Raw genomic sequence first — 13418 nt, forward strand, 5'->3', positions numbered from 1 at the left:
CAGAAAAGGGTGGGTAGACTGACAAAGGGTTACACAGCAGCAAGGAAACAAGGTCCATCTGTGATACGGCAGAACTGCAGATTTTGAACCCTATGGGTCAGATTGGGAAGTGGCAGTGTCTGAGAGGATGAAAGGTAATATAGATAGTACACTTTAGAGGAGGCTCACAGAATCCCAGATTGTGCTGAGTTGGAAGTACTGAGTCCAGCTCCTGGCCCTGCACAGGACAGAGGTCTGCACAGACACCTCAAGTGTTACACCATGTGCCCAAGAGCATTGTCCAAACACTTCCTGAACTCTGTCGGGCTGGTGCTGCAACCACTGCCCTGGGGAGCTGTTCCAGTGCCCAGCCACCCTCTGGGTGAAGAGCAGTCCTTAAATGGAAAGAAAAAATGAAAAGGCAGAAAAAGGGAGGGGTAGGAACATCAAGTTCTGTTCCAATGACAAGAGAATTAAAAGGGAGGAGTTTTTTAGGGTTCAGAATAAGTTGTGCATTCTGAAAGGATATTGTGGCATTTGCAGTTTTCAAAGTTTCTACTGTTATTCATTCAAGTTAGAAGAGCTTTGGGTTTAGCTCATGGCACCATAAATTGAGAACAAGGCCATCAAAGTTAATGAAAATGCACATCTATAAAACATCCTGTGTTTGAGACATTTCAGTTAAAATCCAAATATCAAATCATCTTTTTTTCAACAGAGACAAGATTGGAGAAGAAAAGTATCAAATTATATCATCAGTGCTTTCTTCTGCTGCAGCCAAAACCTGTGATTAAACAAACACCAGATGAAAAGAAATTTTATACTCTGGAATTATTACTTTTCCCTGTCAAAGGTGTTTTATTAATAGATTTTGTATTCTTCTCTGTCAAATAAATTCATTCTCATAAATAATCATCCTGAGAATTATGAATTCATTGCAGTCTTATTTTCTAATGTTAAGCTTAAAGTACATTTATATCTTGCTGAAGAATATTCCATCAAGAATGTGTATTCACTTGTTGTTTTCTCCATCTGAGAAAAGAGAATATCTTTTTATTTTCTCTGGTGAAAGGTCAGAGTATTTGTGCCTAGTGTGGAGGTGGAAGAATAACTACCAACTCTGTTGGTTCATCTGCTCTTCATGGGAGCTGAATGAACTGGAGGATAATGACAAAAGAGGGTGATAGCTGTGGTCTAGCTCTCAGTGTGACTAACTTCCAGAAGGCAGTCTGCTGGAGAGTGGTTGTTACTTATTGGGCCAGATGTTTATGCTTCTGACACAGCTTTGAGAGCCCAAAGTAGCTGAAAAATTAGTGTACCTGTGACAACTTTTAGTGCCCTTTCAGATCAACACAATTGGTGTAATTTTTGCAGGTGAGAGCCAGTCCTTTTGAATGTCCATCTGCCTTTAGTATTCATAGGAAACCAGGTTTATGGGGTTTTATCATCTTGTACCTTTGATGTTTTTAGCTCATTCTAGTGAATTATAGAATTTCTAGAACTGGTTTTGCTAGCAGATTGTTAAACAAGTAAATAAAATCCTGGAGTTTAATGTGCTAAGGTAATGAGAATTACGTGCAAGTCATACGCAAAAATCTATTTTGAAGTAAGGAACAAAAATTGAGTTTTTCAAAGTATGAGTTCGTAATGGATGAAATCCCAATATAATTTCAATGGATATTATTTGAAAATAGGAAAAAAGTTTTGGCTGAGGAACTATGTCCTTCATATGCATGTAATTCTGATGAATTAACTGTGTAGATCTATTAAACTTTCAGCATGTACCAAAGTCACCCACTTGAATACCATTTAATACCAAAGCTGAAGCCAATTTAAAGGCTAGTGCTGTCAAGACGTCAGACAGGATAATGAGTACTTCAAAATGCCACCACAAACTAGTTTAATGTAAAGATTATCAAGAAATGTCATGTCTTCAAAATTAACAGAACCGAAGCTTTGACGCAGTGCATACAGGATAAGACAATTTTTCTTTTAAAGGAGTAAATATTTCTGCTGAATGAATAAAGGACTACTGAAATTTTTTAAGTGGTTATGCAAGATAAATAAAAAGGACTGAATGAGAAAAACAATAGGCTGGTTATAAAGAAAGAAAAAAAAAATTCCCATAAGAAAACATAGGATAATACAAAGAGAAACTGAACTGAAAAAAATTTTGAATCCCCCCCATTCTTTTGTTTTTTAATTCATCATGAGAACTTGTTAGATGATTTTTTGAATAATTTTGAAAAAGTCTAATATGAAAAAGGAGGATGTATCTAAAATGTAAAAATTGTGTAAATATTATAATTGGCATAACAGCAAAACAGAGGAGGCAGAAGACAATTTTAGATTAAATTATTCTCAGAATGGAAATAATATTTCAGGTCTTTGTTTCTAGGAGTTTCTGTATTTACATATTTAACTAGTTAGAATAGGAAAACAGCAAGCTGCATTTTAGGATTTGCTTTGCCTAATAAAGCAGCTGGTTCCTTAGATAAGTGTTAGCAGAAGATTACGTTTTATATTAGCTCCACTACAACAAAAATGAAAAATACAACCAATGCCAGAACTCTATATTGAAGTATATAAACTATTTCAAAACAAAGCAATGTTGAAGAAGAAGAAAGACAAAAGAAATAATAAGATTTGTGCATTGGTGTATAAACAGTCTGAAAAATTAGATTGATATGATAATATTGGTAGGAGAATTCTATGAGACAATAAACCACATTTATATTTTCAATAAATTTAACAAAGATGTCTTTGGTTATGTTTGCTGAGAAGTTTTCAGCTGCAAAAGTTTTAGGAAAAATGTACTGAAAGCTCAGTCTTGATCTTGAAGATCATAAAAAAATCTAGGCTAAATGGCTGGAAATAAAACTGTGGTAGATTCAAACGGGAAATAACATCTTCATGAGTAATTAGACAATGGAAATATTTATTGAGAGGTGCAGTACATTAGCACAAGAAAACATTAGATTAGCATGGTCTAGGCTTTAAAAGTATTAGTTTTCATTCAATCAAAGCTCCCTGTATTCACTGGGAGAAAAGTTTGTATTTTATGATAGAAAGTCAGTTTGAACTATTATATTGGGCCTTCTAGCTTTAAAATCTATGATGCAGATCAAAATCAGTTGCAAAATGACACTTCATATGAAATCAATGGATTTTAAAATTATTCTTAATTTGGACCAGATATCTTAAGGCAGAAATTTTAATGCATTTTTATCCACAGAGAATACTTATGCAGTATATTTAATAAATTGTACCTTTTTATAATAAGAAGTTGGAAACAACAAGGAAATCACCAGCATTCAATCAGCTCTCCCCACACTGCTGACTTCTGAATATCACCATGTCAGATTACAGAATAAATAAATTTTCTTGAAATTAAGTACACCGTGTATTTTCCATACTGTAAGAAACCCTGTGTGACAAGGTTATCCATAAGCAAGCAATGAATTAAGAATTTTTTGTGTTCTTGGTAATTTTTTCTGAATTATTCTGCACTAAAATTAACACCAACATTTTTGAAAACTTATGTCAGGTCTTGTGAGAAATTAACTTTCATAAGCGAGTGTTCATGCAAGTTTTCACAATTATTTTTGTCTCTAAGAATTAATGGGCATACAGATTTTATATCAATTTTGTTCAGGTAGCTATTTTGTAAAGAGATACATTTAAAACAGCACAGTCCTGGACACTGAACATGCCCCATGTATATAGATAGAATTTAGAGCTGCATTGCTGGTTTATTTCATTGACACTTGTCCTAGCAAGCTCAGGGGTTTCCTCCAAGGATATCAGTTCCAAGCTTTGAGGATGGGATCCACAAAAACCCTGTTCAACATGCTGGAGATCACCACCTTCAGCAAGATGAGTCACTGTGATGGATGGCCTTAAAAACTGGCATTTTCAAGGACAAGAATCCCTGACTGTGAGCTGCACAGAGTCACTTTTATTGGGGTGAAAAATTGGTGGTTTTTTTCTGCTGGAAGTATAGAATCATAGAATGGTTTGGGTTGAAAGGGACCTTAAAGATCCTTTCGTTCCAAGCCCTTTGTCATGGACAGGGACACCTTGCACTAGATCAGGTTACTCAAAGTCCCATCCAGCCTGGCTTTGAACACTTCCAGGGATGGGACATGTACAGCTTCTCTGGGCAACCTGTGCCAGTGCCTCACCACCCTCACAGTAAAGAATTTCTTCTTAATATCTAATCTAAACCTTTTCTCTGTTACTTTAAAGCCATTCCCCCTTGTCCTATCACTATATACCTTTGTAAAAAACCCTTTCCATGTCTCTTGTAGACTCCCTTTACACACTGGAGAGATTCTATAAGGTAACTCCCTGGAGCCTTTTCTTTCCAGAATGAGCCACTACACCTCTCTCACTCTGTTTCATTAGGAGAGATGTTCCAGCCCTCTGATCATGTCTATGACCTCCTCTGTCCCCACTCCAACAGGTCCATGTCCTTCTTACTTTGTGTCTAGAGCTGGACACAGTACTTTAAATTGGAGTAGAGGTGAAGAATCACCTCCTTTGACCTGCTGGTCCTGCTTTTTTTCTTTTTTTTTTTTTTTTTTTTTTTTATTTATTTATTTTTTTTTTTAATCCAGCCAAGGCCCTTTATTTTAAATTACAAGTGGAAAAGGAGAAAAGGGTATCAAGTGTCTGCTCACAACTGAAGTTATGGTCTTCTCCTAAAAAATGAGTTCAAACCTTTCACAAGAGAGGATCAATCTGATTCTTTGCTCACTGGGTCCCGGGCACTACTCTGTTGGATATAACTCTGCTGAGCTGAGAAAAAAACATCTTTATTTGGATGATGGGAACAGGAATCCTTTGAGAAATTATGCCAAAATATATAGTGCAGGGAAACTTAAGCACATTTTATTATGGGTTTGTGGCATTTCTGACTGTCATTTTTTGCCCATATGTAGAGATGGAAAAAGACTGTGAATTGAATTTATCAACAACTGACTTGAAAAAAAGGATTGAAAATATTTCACACTTTTAAATGCCGTGAGGTGTACAGATGTTTTACTTCCCTTTTTGTTACATTTCACTATAACACTCATTTATATAACTTGCCGGTACCCTAGTGATCTAACATGCATTTTTGTTAAAATGACCATGACCATTTACCCAGAAATAAGCTGGTCATGTACATAAGCAGGTAATATGTGGTCTACACTATATCTGTAAACATATTTATAGCAACTTGTGCTTTTGGACTTCTCTGGTGCAGTCCTGCAATTATTGAATTACATCATTTGCAGCTGTGTCTACTGAAAAATAATATAATTGTTTTTCTTGTGGAGAAGAAAGAACTGGAAATGTTGTGAGAAAGATGTTCTTTAACAGAAATATTCAATTATATTTTTGTTTCCAAGGTAGAAAAGCATGTAAGTACTTCATCAAACCCCAATAATGAGCATGCAATTTGCATATTAAATAGATTAACTCTTTAAAGTCTCAAAATTAAATATTTTGATAATGGGTTTAAGTGGTGATTTATTTCACAGTTAAAAGTCATTATGGACAATGTTTTCCATAGAAAGTATAAATTTCTATAACTATTTTTGTGTTTGTCTGTGTTTTGCATGTGTGTGCTTGATTTTAATTGATTTTCATTACAGAACACTGGATCTCTATTGTATGTTATTGACTTCCCTTGATCCTTTTTGTTCCTGTTTGGGGGTATTATCACATGAGATGCCTCCATGTCTACAGTACTTGCAGTATGGCAAGTAACATCTAATTTTGTAGCCTGTTATTCAGAAGACTAAAAAATTCTAGCTATACTAGAAATCAGTATTTAATATAAGGTAGGAGATAAATGGGATGAAATACTCAAATCTGGGTGCAAGTCCTTTACAAGGAGAACAATCTCGATATAACCTCAGAAATTTTAATTTCACCAAATGTTTCTCATGGAATAATGGTCCCAAACAATCTGATGTCAGCAAAGTTGTTGTCTGTTTCAGACCTGAGTGTGCTCAAAAGATAATTGAGCAAATATAACACAGCTTTATACTTTCAGCCATAAAAGAATAGTTTTCAGTTTCTTAAAGCTGTTTTAAAAATTGTTGTACTCCAGATAACTGAGAAGGCTGAAGCTTGCTGTGACAATCACCAGTTCAGATAAAAAAAGCAAGACAATTCAAGGAAAGAGTCCTTATTGAGACTTCTTCAGTCAGCCCAGTTTTAATAACCCTGTCCTCATCCTATCATAGACATGGCACTGAGAAACCCCCAGGAGCCAAAGTGTGGAGTTCCTGAAACATCAGTTCCTGAAACTTCACTGAGCATGGATGTTCATGGTAAAGGCAGTAAATGGGAATATGCTTATTATTGGCAAAGGAAAGCATCCACCATATTAGTAGCTCACTGGTATGATTAAATTTTCTTAGGAAATCTGAGGAAAGAGCAGTTTGGAGATGTATATATATATCACTGTTCCTAGATTTCACTGAAATTGCCAAAATTCAATGAAATTTGAAGATTTAAGAACAAATTGAAAGTATCCAAATGAATGGTGCATTCATAACTTTTTTTTTTTAGATGAATGGTGCATTCATAACTGGACAATCATTTTTTTGGTTGACATCATCACAGAGGCATCTCTGATACTGGATTTTAAAAAAAAATTTGTTTTTTTTAGGAGGGCTGAAGTGACAGTGTTGAGCTGAAAAACTTAAAAAATATTAATGAATAATAAAAAGATGGCTGTGCAGAAAGTGCAAGGCTCAGCACTGTTCCTCAGTGAAACAAATAATTTGGTTACTTCTTTGCCGTGAGGACCATGAAGGTGATGAAAATAGTAACCTGTTTTCTATCATTCAAGACCTGGTCTTTTGCTCCAAATGTATTGTGCTTATATAAACTGAGTAACCTACTAGAAATATTACTCACAGGAACTAGACATCTGTGAAGAGAGAAACAGTGCAAGTCTTTTCAACAATTTCTGTCATTTGCTGCTTGGAAAGAAAGTGGTATTTCACAAAACTGGCTCTCATAAATGTGTCCCTGTCTGTCACACATCTTTCTGTATCCCCACTAGGACATGGCTTTTTGAGAAAATTGACAATTTTTGAGGCATGTGCAGTCAGTCCTGATTTGTTTGTGCTGTACATTGAACATGCCTGCATTTGTGCCTGGTAAGTCAGACCTACAGCTCTTCCCTGTATGCATGGTAATTACCTCTCCATGTTAGTGGCTTGAGGAAAGCTGCTGCTCCTCCCATCACAGGAGCTCCTAAAGCTGCAAGATTTTGAGAATGTCAGCGTGTCTGCTTTCTGAGCAGGAATTGTATACCAAGCAGAAAGCAGGGAGAGGAAAACCATCTATATTCATCAGTCCTAGGTCTCAGCGGCGCTTGGCAGGAGAGGGAGGAGGCTTGTTAGTTAATGCAGCAATTAGGCAAGACACCCCACAGTAAACAGTTGCTGTCTAAACTGGGTGAAGGTACAGCCCTCTTCCCAAATTTGCCAGTTCTGGAAGATAACAGACTTTCCATCAGGGAGAGATTGTGTTTAGCTGACCTCTGCAATTGTAAAATGCCTATAAAAGGAAAAACATTTTATATTTCTCTGAGTCTTTGTGTGCAGATTAGCTTTCTGTCTATGATAAAGGAAACAGGCACAGAATTCTGGAGGGGATGAAAAGGGGAGGGTAAGTGGGTTGTTTTCTTACTGCTGCCATCTGAAGCAAGATATTTCACTCATAGGAAGTCGTGCTTAATATAAGAATTATGATGATTCATTTCATTTTGCAGGCCCTCCTCCATCCAGACTGCCAGAGACCACAGCATCATGCAGAGAAACTGCTTGTTTCAGAAAAGGACTGATTTTTTTTTTTTAAATTCATCTGTGATGCATACTTTTAACTATATCTGTATTTTAACAGAATGGAGAAATCTTTTAGGAGCTATGTCATGGACTGCCATAGCATAAGTGAAGGACATACACATTAAAGTCAGTCATCCTTGCACTTGTTTTTCTTTATGCCTAGTGAGGGATGCTGACAGAAACAAAAATTATTTCTTCCAAAGGGTCAGTTGGGTGTCAAATAAAAGACAGCCCCATTCTATAAAGCACAAAGGGATACCATTTCAATATTTAGAAAGCAAAGATGTAAGAGAATCGTATTCTATGCATCACATCATGCATGTATGTTCCCAAAAAAGGTGTTTTTCTATCCAGCTCCTGTCATGCCCTGTCTGGATTTTAGCTTCACTTATTGCTTTGAGATATGCAGTTTGAAGGCAAAAGCATACCCGAAATGCTCTTCCAGTGGTGATTCCAGAGGAGGAGATTTCTCAGACACCTATCTTGCTTTATGACATGCTCAGCTGGCAGCGGCTTGGCTTGTCAGAGTGGGAGCAGCTTGATGTGACAGCCTGCTGGCTGCCAGAGGAGGCTCTTCCCTTCCAGGGACTGGCTGTGGAATGTTTAGCTGAGCATCAGTCACTCTGGGAAGGAACCTACATAGCGGCACTAAGCAGAGCAGGAGCCTTCAAAACCATACTTCCACAAAAAAAAAAAAAAAAAAAGAAAAAAAAAAGAAAAAAAAAAGGCCAGAGAGGGCCGTCTCCAGTGCGTAGCATTTTTTTCCCGAATCTTTCCTTTCTAAGGATAATGATGTTTATTTGTGAAGATCTCTCTACTGTTGCCCAGAAATAGCCCACATATGTGGAACTCCAGGACTTGCTATGAGAAAACAACCCACTTTTGGAGAGGCTTATAAGGAAAATTGAGGGCATGCGTTTCTTCTCAGTTGAAAAGTCATCACTCTGCATTCCTGCTTCTGCAGAAATTGGTTGAAAAAAAATCATAAGTTTTGTACAGTGCTCTGGGATTATGAAGTTATTAATCTGTTTGCTGGCAGGGTTCTCAAGGTCTGGTGTATACATTATAAAAAATAAAATCCAACTAAATGACAAGTGATTGCTGGAGTCGCTTTTTTGTCGCTGCAGTTATAATGCCCATTATGAATCACAAAGTGCTGGGTGAATAGTGAGAGGATAAGTAATTTGCTCAAAGTCACACAAGATAAAAAGCAGCCAGGCAACCTGGTCACTGTGACCTATCCTAATCTAGTCTCGCTTTTATTTCTATTAAGAAGATTTGATTGCAAATTACAGCTTTGATTGCAGCAGGAAATAGACCAACAGCCTTTTCCCTCACCACCCTGATGACCTTGATTGTCTTAATGTTAAAAAAAAGAAAACTTTACGGCCTCTCAGGGTGACAGGAACCAATTCTCTGTAAAGCCATATTCTTTTCTTCTCATTCTGTATATTCCCCAATGAGAAAGGAGGAGAATTTTGGGATGGCTATACTCCTATGCAACTCTTTACAAAGGAGGAACAAAGCTTCCACTAAATGAAAATTCAACTGTTTCCCCAGCCGAGTAGAGAAGGAATGTGCTCAGTCTTTTGGATTTTGCAATGGTTGTGAGACCAGAGGTTCTTCTCAGGCTTTAGTCTGGAGATAACAAGCTCTGTGCTGAATGCTGCCTGTCACTGAAGTAATGATGCCTCCCATTCAAAGGTATTTCAGGGCAAGGAAGCAGAGTTTAGCAGGTCTGTATATTCAGAGTCTTTTGCCACCATATTTTAACAAGGGTAAGTGCTGTAAGTGCCCCTTTAAGACTAATGAGAACATTAAGTTATGTGTCATTATTCAGGGGGGGAGTGGGGGTATCATCTTCCATTAGTGTTCCAAATCATTCTTCCCCTACAGGACACTGCTGAGGTATGGAATTAAATATTAAAGCAAAGCTGATCACTAGGAGAATGCAGAAAGGCAGAGGAATGTTTTATCCATGAAGCCTAAGGATAAAATTAAGACAATTGACTCAATGCCCTGTATAAAGCAGGAAAATGTTTGAGGAAACACAGTCCTAATGGTGGAATTTGCTGTGTTTAAATATTAGGTTGTAGTCAGTGAATTCAATGGTTTCAATTTTTTATTAATCAGGAATGATGTTGATGTCCACATTGCTTTGTCTGACCAGAGACAAAAAGAAGTGAAAAGAAGAATATCTCAGAAATTCCTTCCTTCCTTCCTTCCTTCCTTCCTTCCTTCCTTCCTTCCTTCCTTCCTTCCTTCCTTCCTTCCTTCCTTCCTTCCTTCCTTCCTTCCTTCCTTCCTTCCTTCCTTCCTTCCTTCCTTCCTTCCTTCCTTCCTTCCTTCCTCCCTCCCTCCCTCCCTCCCTCCCTCCCTCCCTCAGGGGAGTAATCACTTGTAGTCTGTGATAAATTTAAAGAGAAAACATTTTCTTCTTCTCATTGGTTTTTAGAGTTACAGTGATTAGTAACCCTGGGATTTTGCATGTAACTTTTCCTAAATCCTCCATCCAACAGAACTTCTAAAAAGGTCTTGTCTGTTTTAGACAAGAAAAGGGTAAAGGGTGATCAGGCTTTGGAACAAGCTCCCCAGGGAAGTAATGGAATTACCTAATCATGTTCAAAAATGTGTAGATGTGGCACTTGGGGAGGTGGTTTAGTGGTAAACACGGCTGTGATTCAATGATCTTTGAGGTCTTTTCTAACTTATACAATTCTATGATTCTAGGATTTATTTTTAATCAAAGGATAGGTAGGAAAAAGTTCGTTTTCCCCTTTAATCTCTATCAAATGGTTTCTTATGCACCTGGTGTAACCAGAAGGAAAATTACAATGCACATGGTGAAATTCCAGTCTTGGGGTGGCAAATAGCAGGACTTCTGCTTATTTGTTTATTTTAGCAAACAACTTTTGAACACTGCCAGGTTTTAAACATTTCATTTTTTATTTTAAAAATCATCCCAATCCCTTCACAGCAAAATGATATGGAGCTGAGGATGTCCTGCAATATTTTTTATGTTTCCTCTTACCAAGAGCGAAAGCAGATGCTATGGTTTTATGAAAATTCATATACATATTCCCTCTCAGAATATGGAAGAGTTGAGAACAAGTGTGGAAGAAAAAAGCTACATTTTTTTTATAGTGTTGTGATGATCTTTGTCTCTGCCTCCCACTATCTCTCCCCAGTGAGAGCAGCAAGAACACATATTGGTGTTATAGACAGATGTTTGCCCTTTTAGTTAGCCAAAAAGAAAAGTGATTTATGTCCTCAGGCAGCCATTGTCAGGACACAGAGTGCATTCTTTTGGGAGTATCTCTGGCAGCATTAGGGAGCTGTGTGGAGTTGAGCACAGGGTCACCTCCTCCCAGACATGAGCCATTGTGGGGCAGATGTGATGCTTCTCTCTGTCCCTGGGGGGCTCCTTTTAAGCTGAAGGGATGCAGCACGAGCAGGGACCAGCTGTGAAGCAGCTGTGCATCCAGCCTCCTGCATCCTTGATGCTGAGCCTGACCTGCTGGCTTGGCTCCCCAAGGTCTCCCTCAACACTGCAGGCTTGATGGGACAGCACCAGTGAGCATATCGCCTCAGTTGCTGTGTCTGGGCCTGATATTGACTCAGACTGATTGTCTTCCATCCAGTTCTTTGTTTTGGACATTGCCTGAGTGTCAGCAAGTTTGTCTCAGCTGTGCTACATGGTTGCAGCCCCCGAAAAAACCTAGGAAAATAAGAGCCAGAGTCCTAAGAAAGAATCACTCAGTCTGTACAGGGAGGGATGCTATCAAGTATCAGCTCAAGAGTTGGAATATTTCTGCTGCTGCTGTTTGTCAGGAAGGCACCATTAGGGTGGTAATCAAAACAAAATCCAGTCCTTCCCATTTCTCCTGCAGTGTCAGGGTCTATCTGGGTGTCACAGATCCCAGGAAACAGCCAGCAAAAATGCATCATCTTCTTTAAGGTCCAACAGCTTTGGTTGGTCTCCAGGAGCATTCAGTGGCATTTGAAATGCTGGCATGCTACAATGAGTAGGAAAGAAACAGCAAAGTCCTTAGGAGAAAGGCTTTCAGGTGTTACTGTAATGAGGCATCTCTCATGGGACTGTTTTCCTTCTGTCTTCCTTCCTCCTACCTGTGTCCTCTCAGCATGTCTAACATTTGCAAGTTTGAGCTGAGCTGCTGGCTAATGGCTTGCAGAGCCTCCCTCAGAGGTGGAACATAAAGAGATGGAAAAATGAGGATGACAGAACTGTGTAGGTGGCCATAGCATGAGAATGCTACAGAGACACATACCAGAGGCAGAAATACCTCTGGGATTCAATAAAAAAAGAGTTTGACATTTAGTTCTTAGTTCTTGATTTAAAAAAAATATTTTTTTCTTTAGTTCCAAACAACTCCATTCATCTGTTTATTTCTATTGTAAGGTGGGCCAGGATTTCTTCTCAGAAATTATGATTGTTGCTGAATGCAGGTGTTGGAAGGACATTATTCTTGCCAGTTGTATACAGACCCTAAGGAGTATGAATTATTTTAATTTTAAAATTGATGACATTGCAAGAGCTGCTGTTTCTGGGTTCATAGGAGAGCGTGACTGGCTCAGTTTTGTATTCAGCTGTCTTACTGCTTTTCTTCCAGGGTTGGATAAAGCAGCTCTGAAGCAAGAGCTGACCTACCACAGTTTTCAATGTGCTGTATCAAATGGTCACCAATTGCAGATTTCTTTGACAGTAATTCTGTAAGTGAGCTGCTGATGAACTGAACACTAGCACATGGTTCAGGGTACAATCCATTACAGCTGCTTGAAGATAAACTATCCTTGTCCATGGCTCAGAAACTGGGTCTGGGGATCTGTCTTGAGAGCTCCATATATGGCTTCAAAACTGTTCATATCAGAATTCCCCAGCTGGGGGAAAAAGCTAGAGGGGGGAAGAGTTTTAATGATGCACAATGTGGTATGTTGGATTATTTTTTTTAATAATCTGTGCTACTTGCTTACATTCTAGAGTTATCCTGTTAAAACAGTGTCTTGCCATTTTAATTTTCTGTTCACAGTTGGCAGCTATTGGATCAATTATGTTAAAGTTGACCAGTATTAGGCAGAATGATGGCTGGTTGTTGCCTCAGTCCACACAAAATAATCCTCTCCCCTTTATTTTGATTTCCAGGCATAATAGGGTCTATCCTATTAATCCTCATTTCTCTATCAACTGTTCAGTTGAAGAACTTACAGTTTTCAAAGAGTTAGGTCAGCTGTCCATTATTCACAGCTAGTTGCCTCTTTTTATGAGCAAATATATATATTTTTCCAATGCTGTGAATCATTATTTTCATTATTTCTGCTTTTTTGCTTTTAAAATACTCATCTTCATCCCATTTCCAAACTCTTACTCACAATTTTTAAAAACAAACTGATTGTTTAGACTGAAAAGTTTTCATTACTTATGTTCTGACATCTGCTATGGGAAGCAATGTTCAAAATACTATCAGAAAAAGCTTAGGCTTGTTTAGCATTCAAACAAGTTGGTGCTTTTTGAATAGAAGTTCATGAGTTTTCATCTGACACTTGCTCCAGAAATCAAATTGATCCACA

The 13418-nt window shown here is 38.0% G+C and overlaps 1 long non-coding RNA gene across 2 annotated transcripts in view; it reads left to right on the forward strand.

The window, feature by feature from the left end:
* LOC135294109 (uncharacterized) overlaps positions 1–8914 on the forward strand; it is a 95064-nt gene extending 86150 nt beyond the window's left edge. For both annotated transcript variants that reach the window (XR_010356263.1, XR_010356264.1), the window contains exons 3-4: positions 7046–7142; positions 7760–8914. This is a non-coding gene — a long non-coding RNA (uncharacterized LOC135294109). The remainder of the gene's footprint in view (positions 1–7045; positions 7143–7759) is intronic.
* The last annotated feature ends 4504 nt before the right edge of the window (positions 8915–13418 follow it).

The sequence above is a fragment of the Passer domesticus genome, chromosome 2 (genome assembly GCF_036417665.1).
Source record: "Passer domesticus isolate bPasDom1 chromosome 2, bPasDom1.hap1, whole genome shotgun sequence".
Taxonomy (NCBI): domain Eukaryota; kingdom Metazoa; phylum Chordata; class Aves; order Passeriformes; family Passeridae; genus Passer; species Passer domesticus.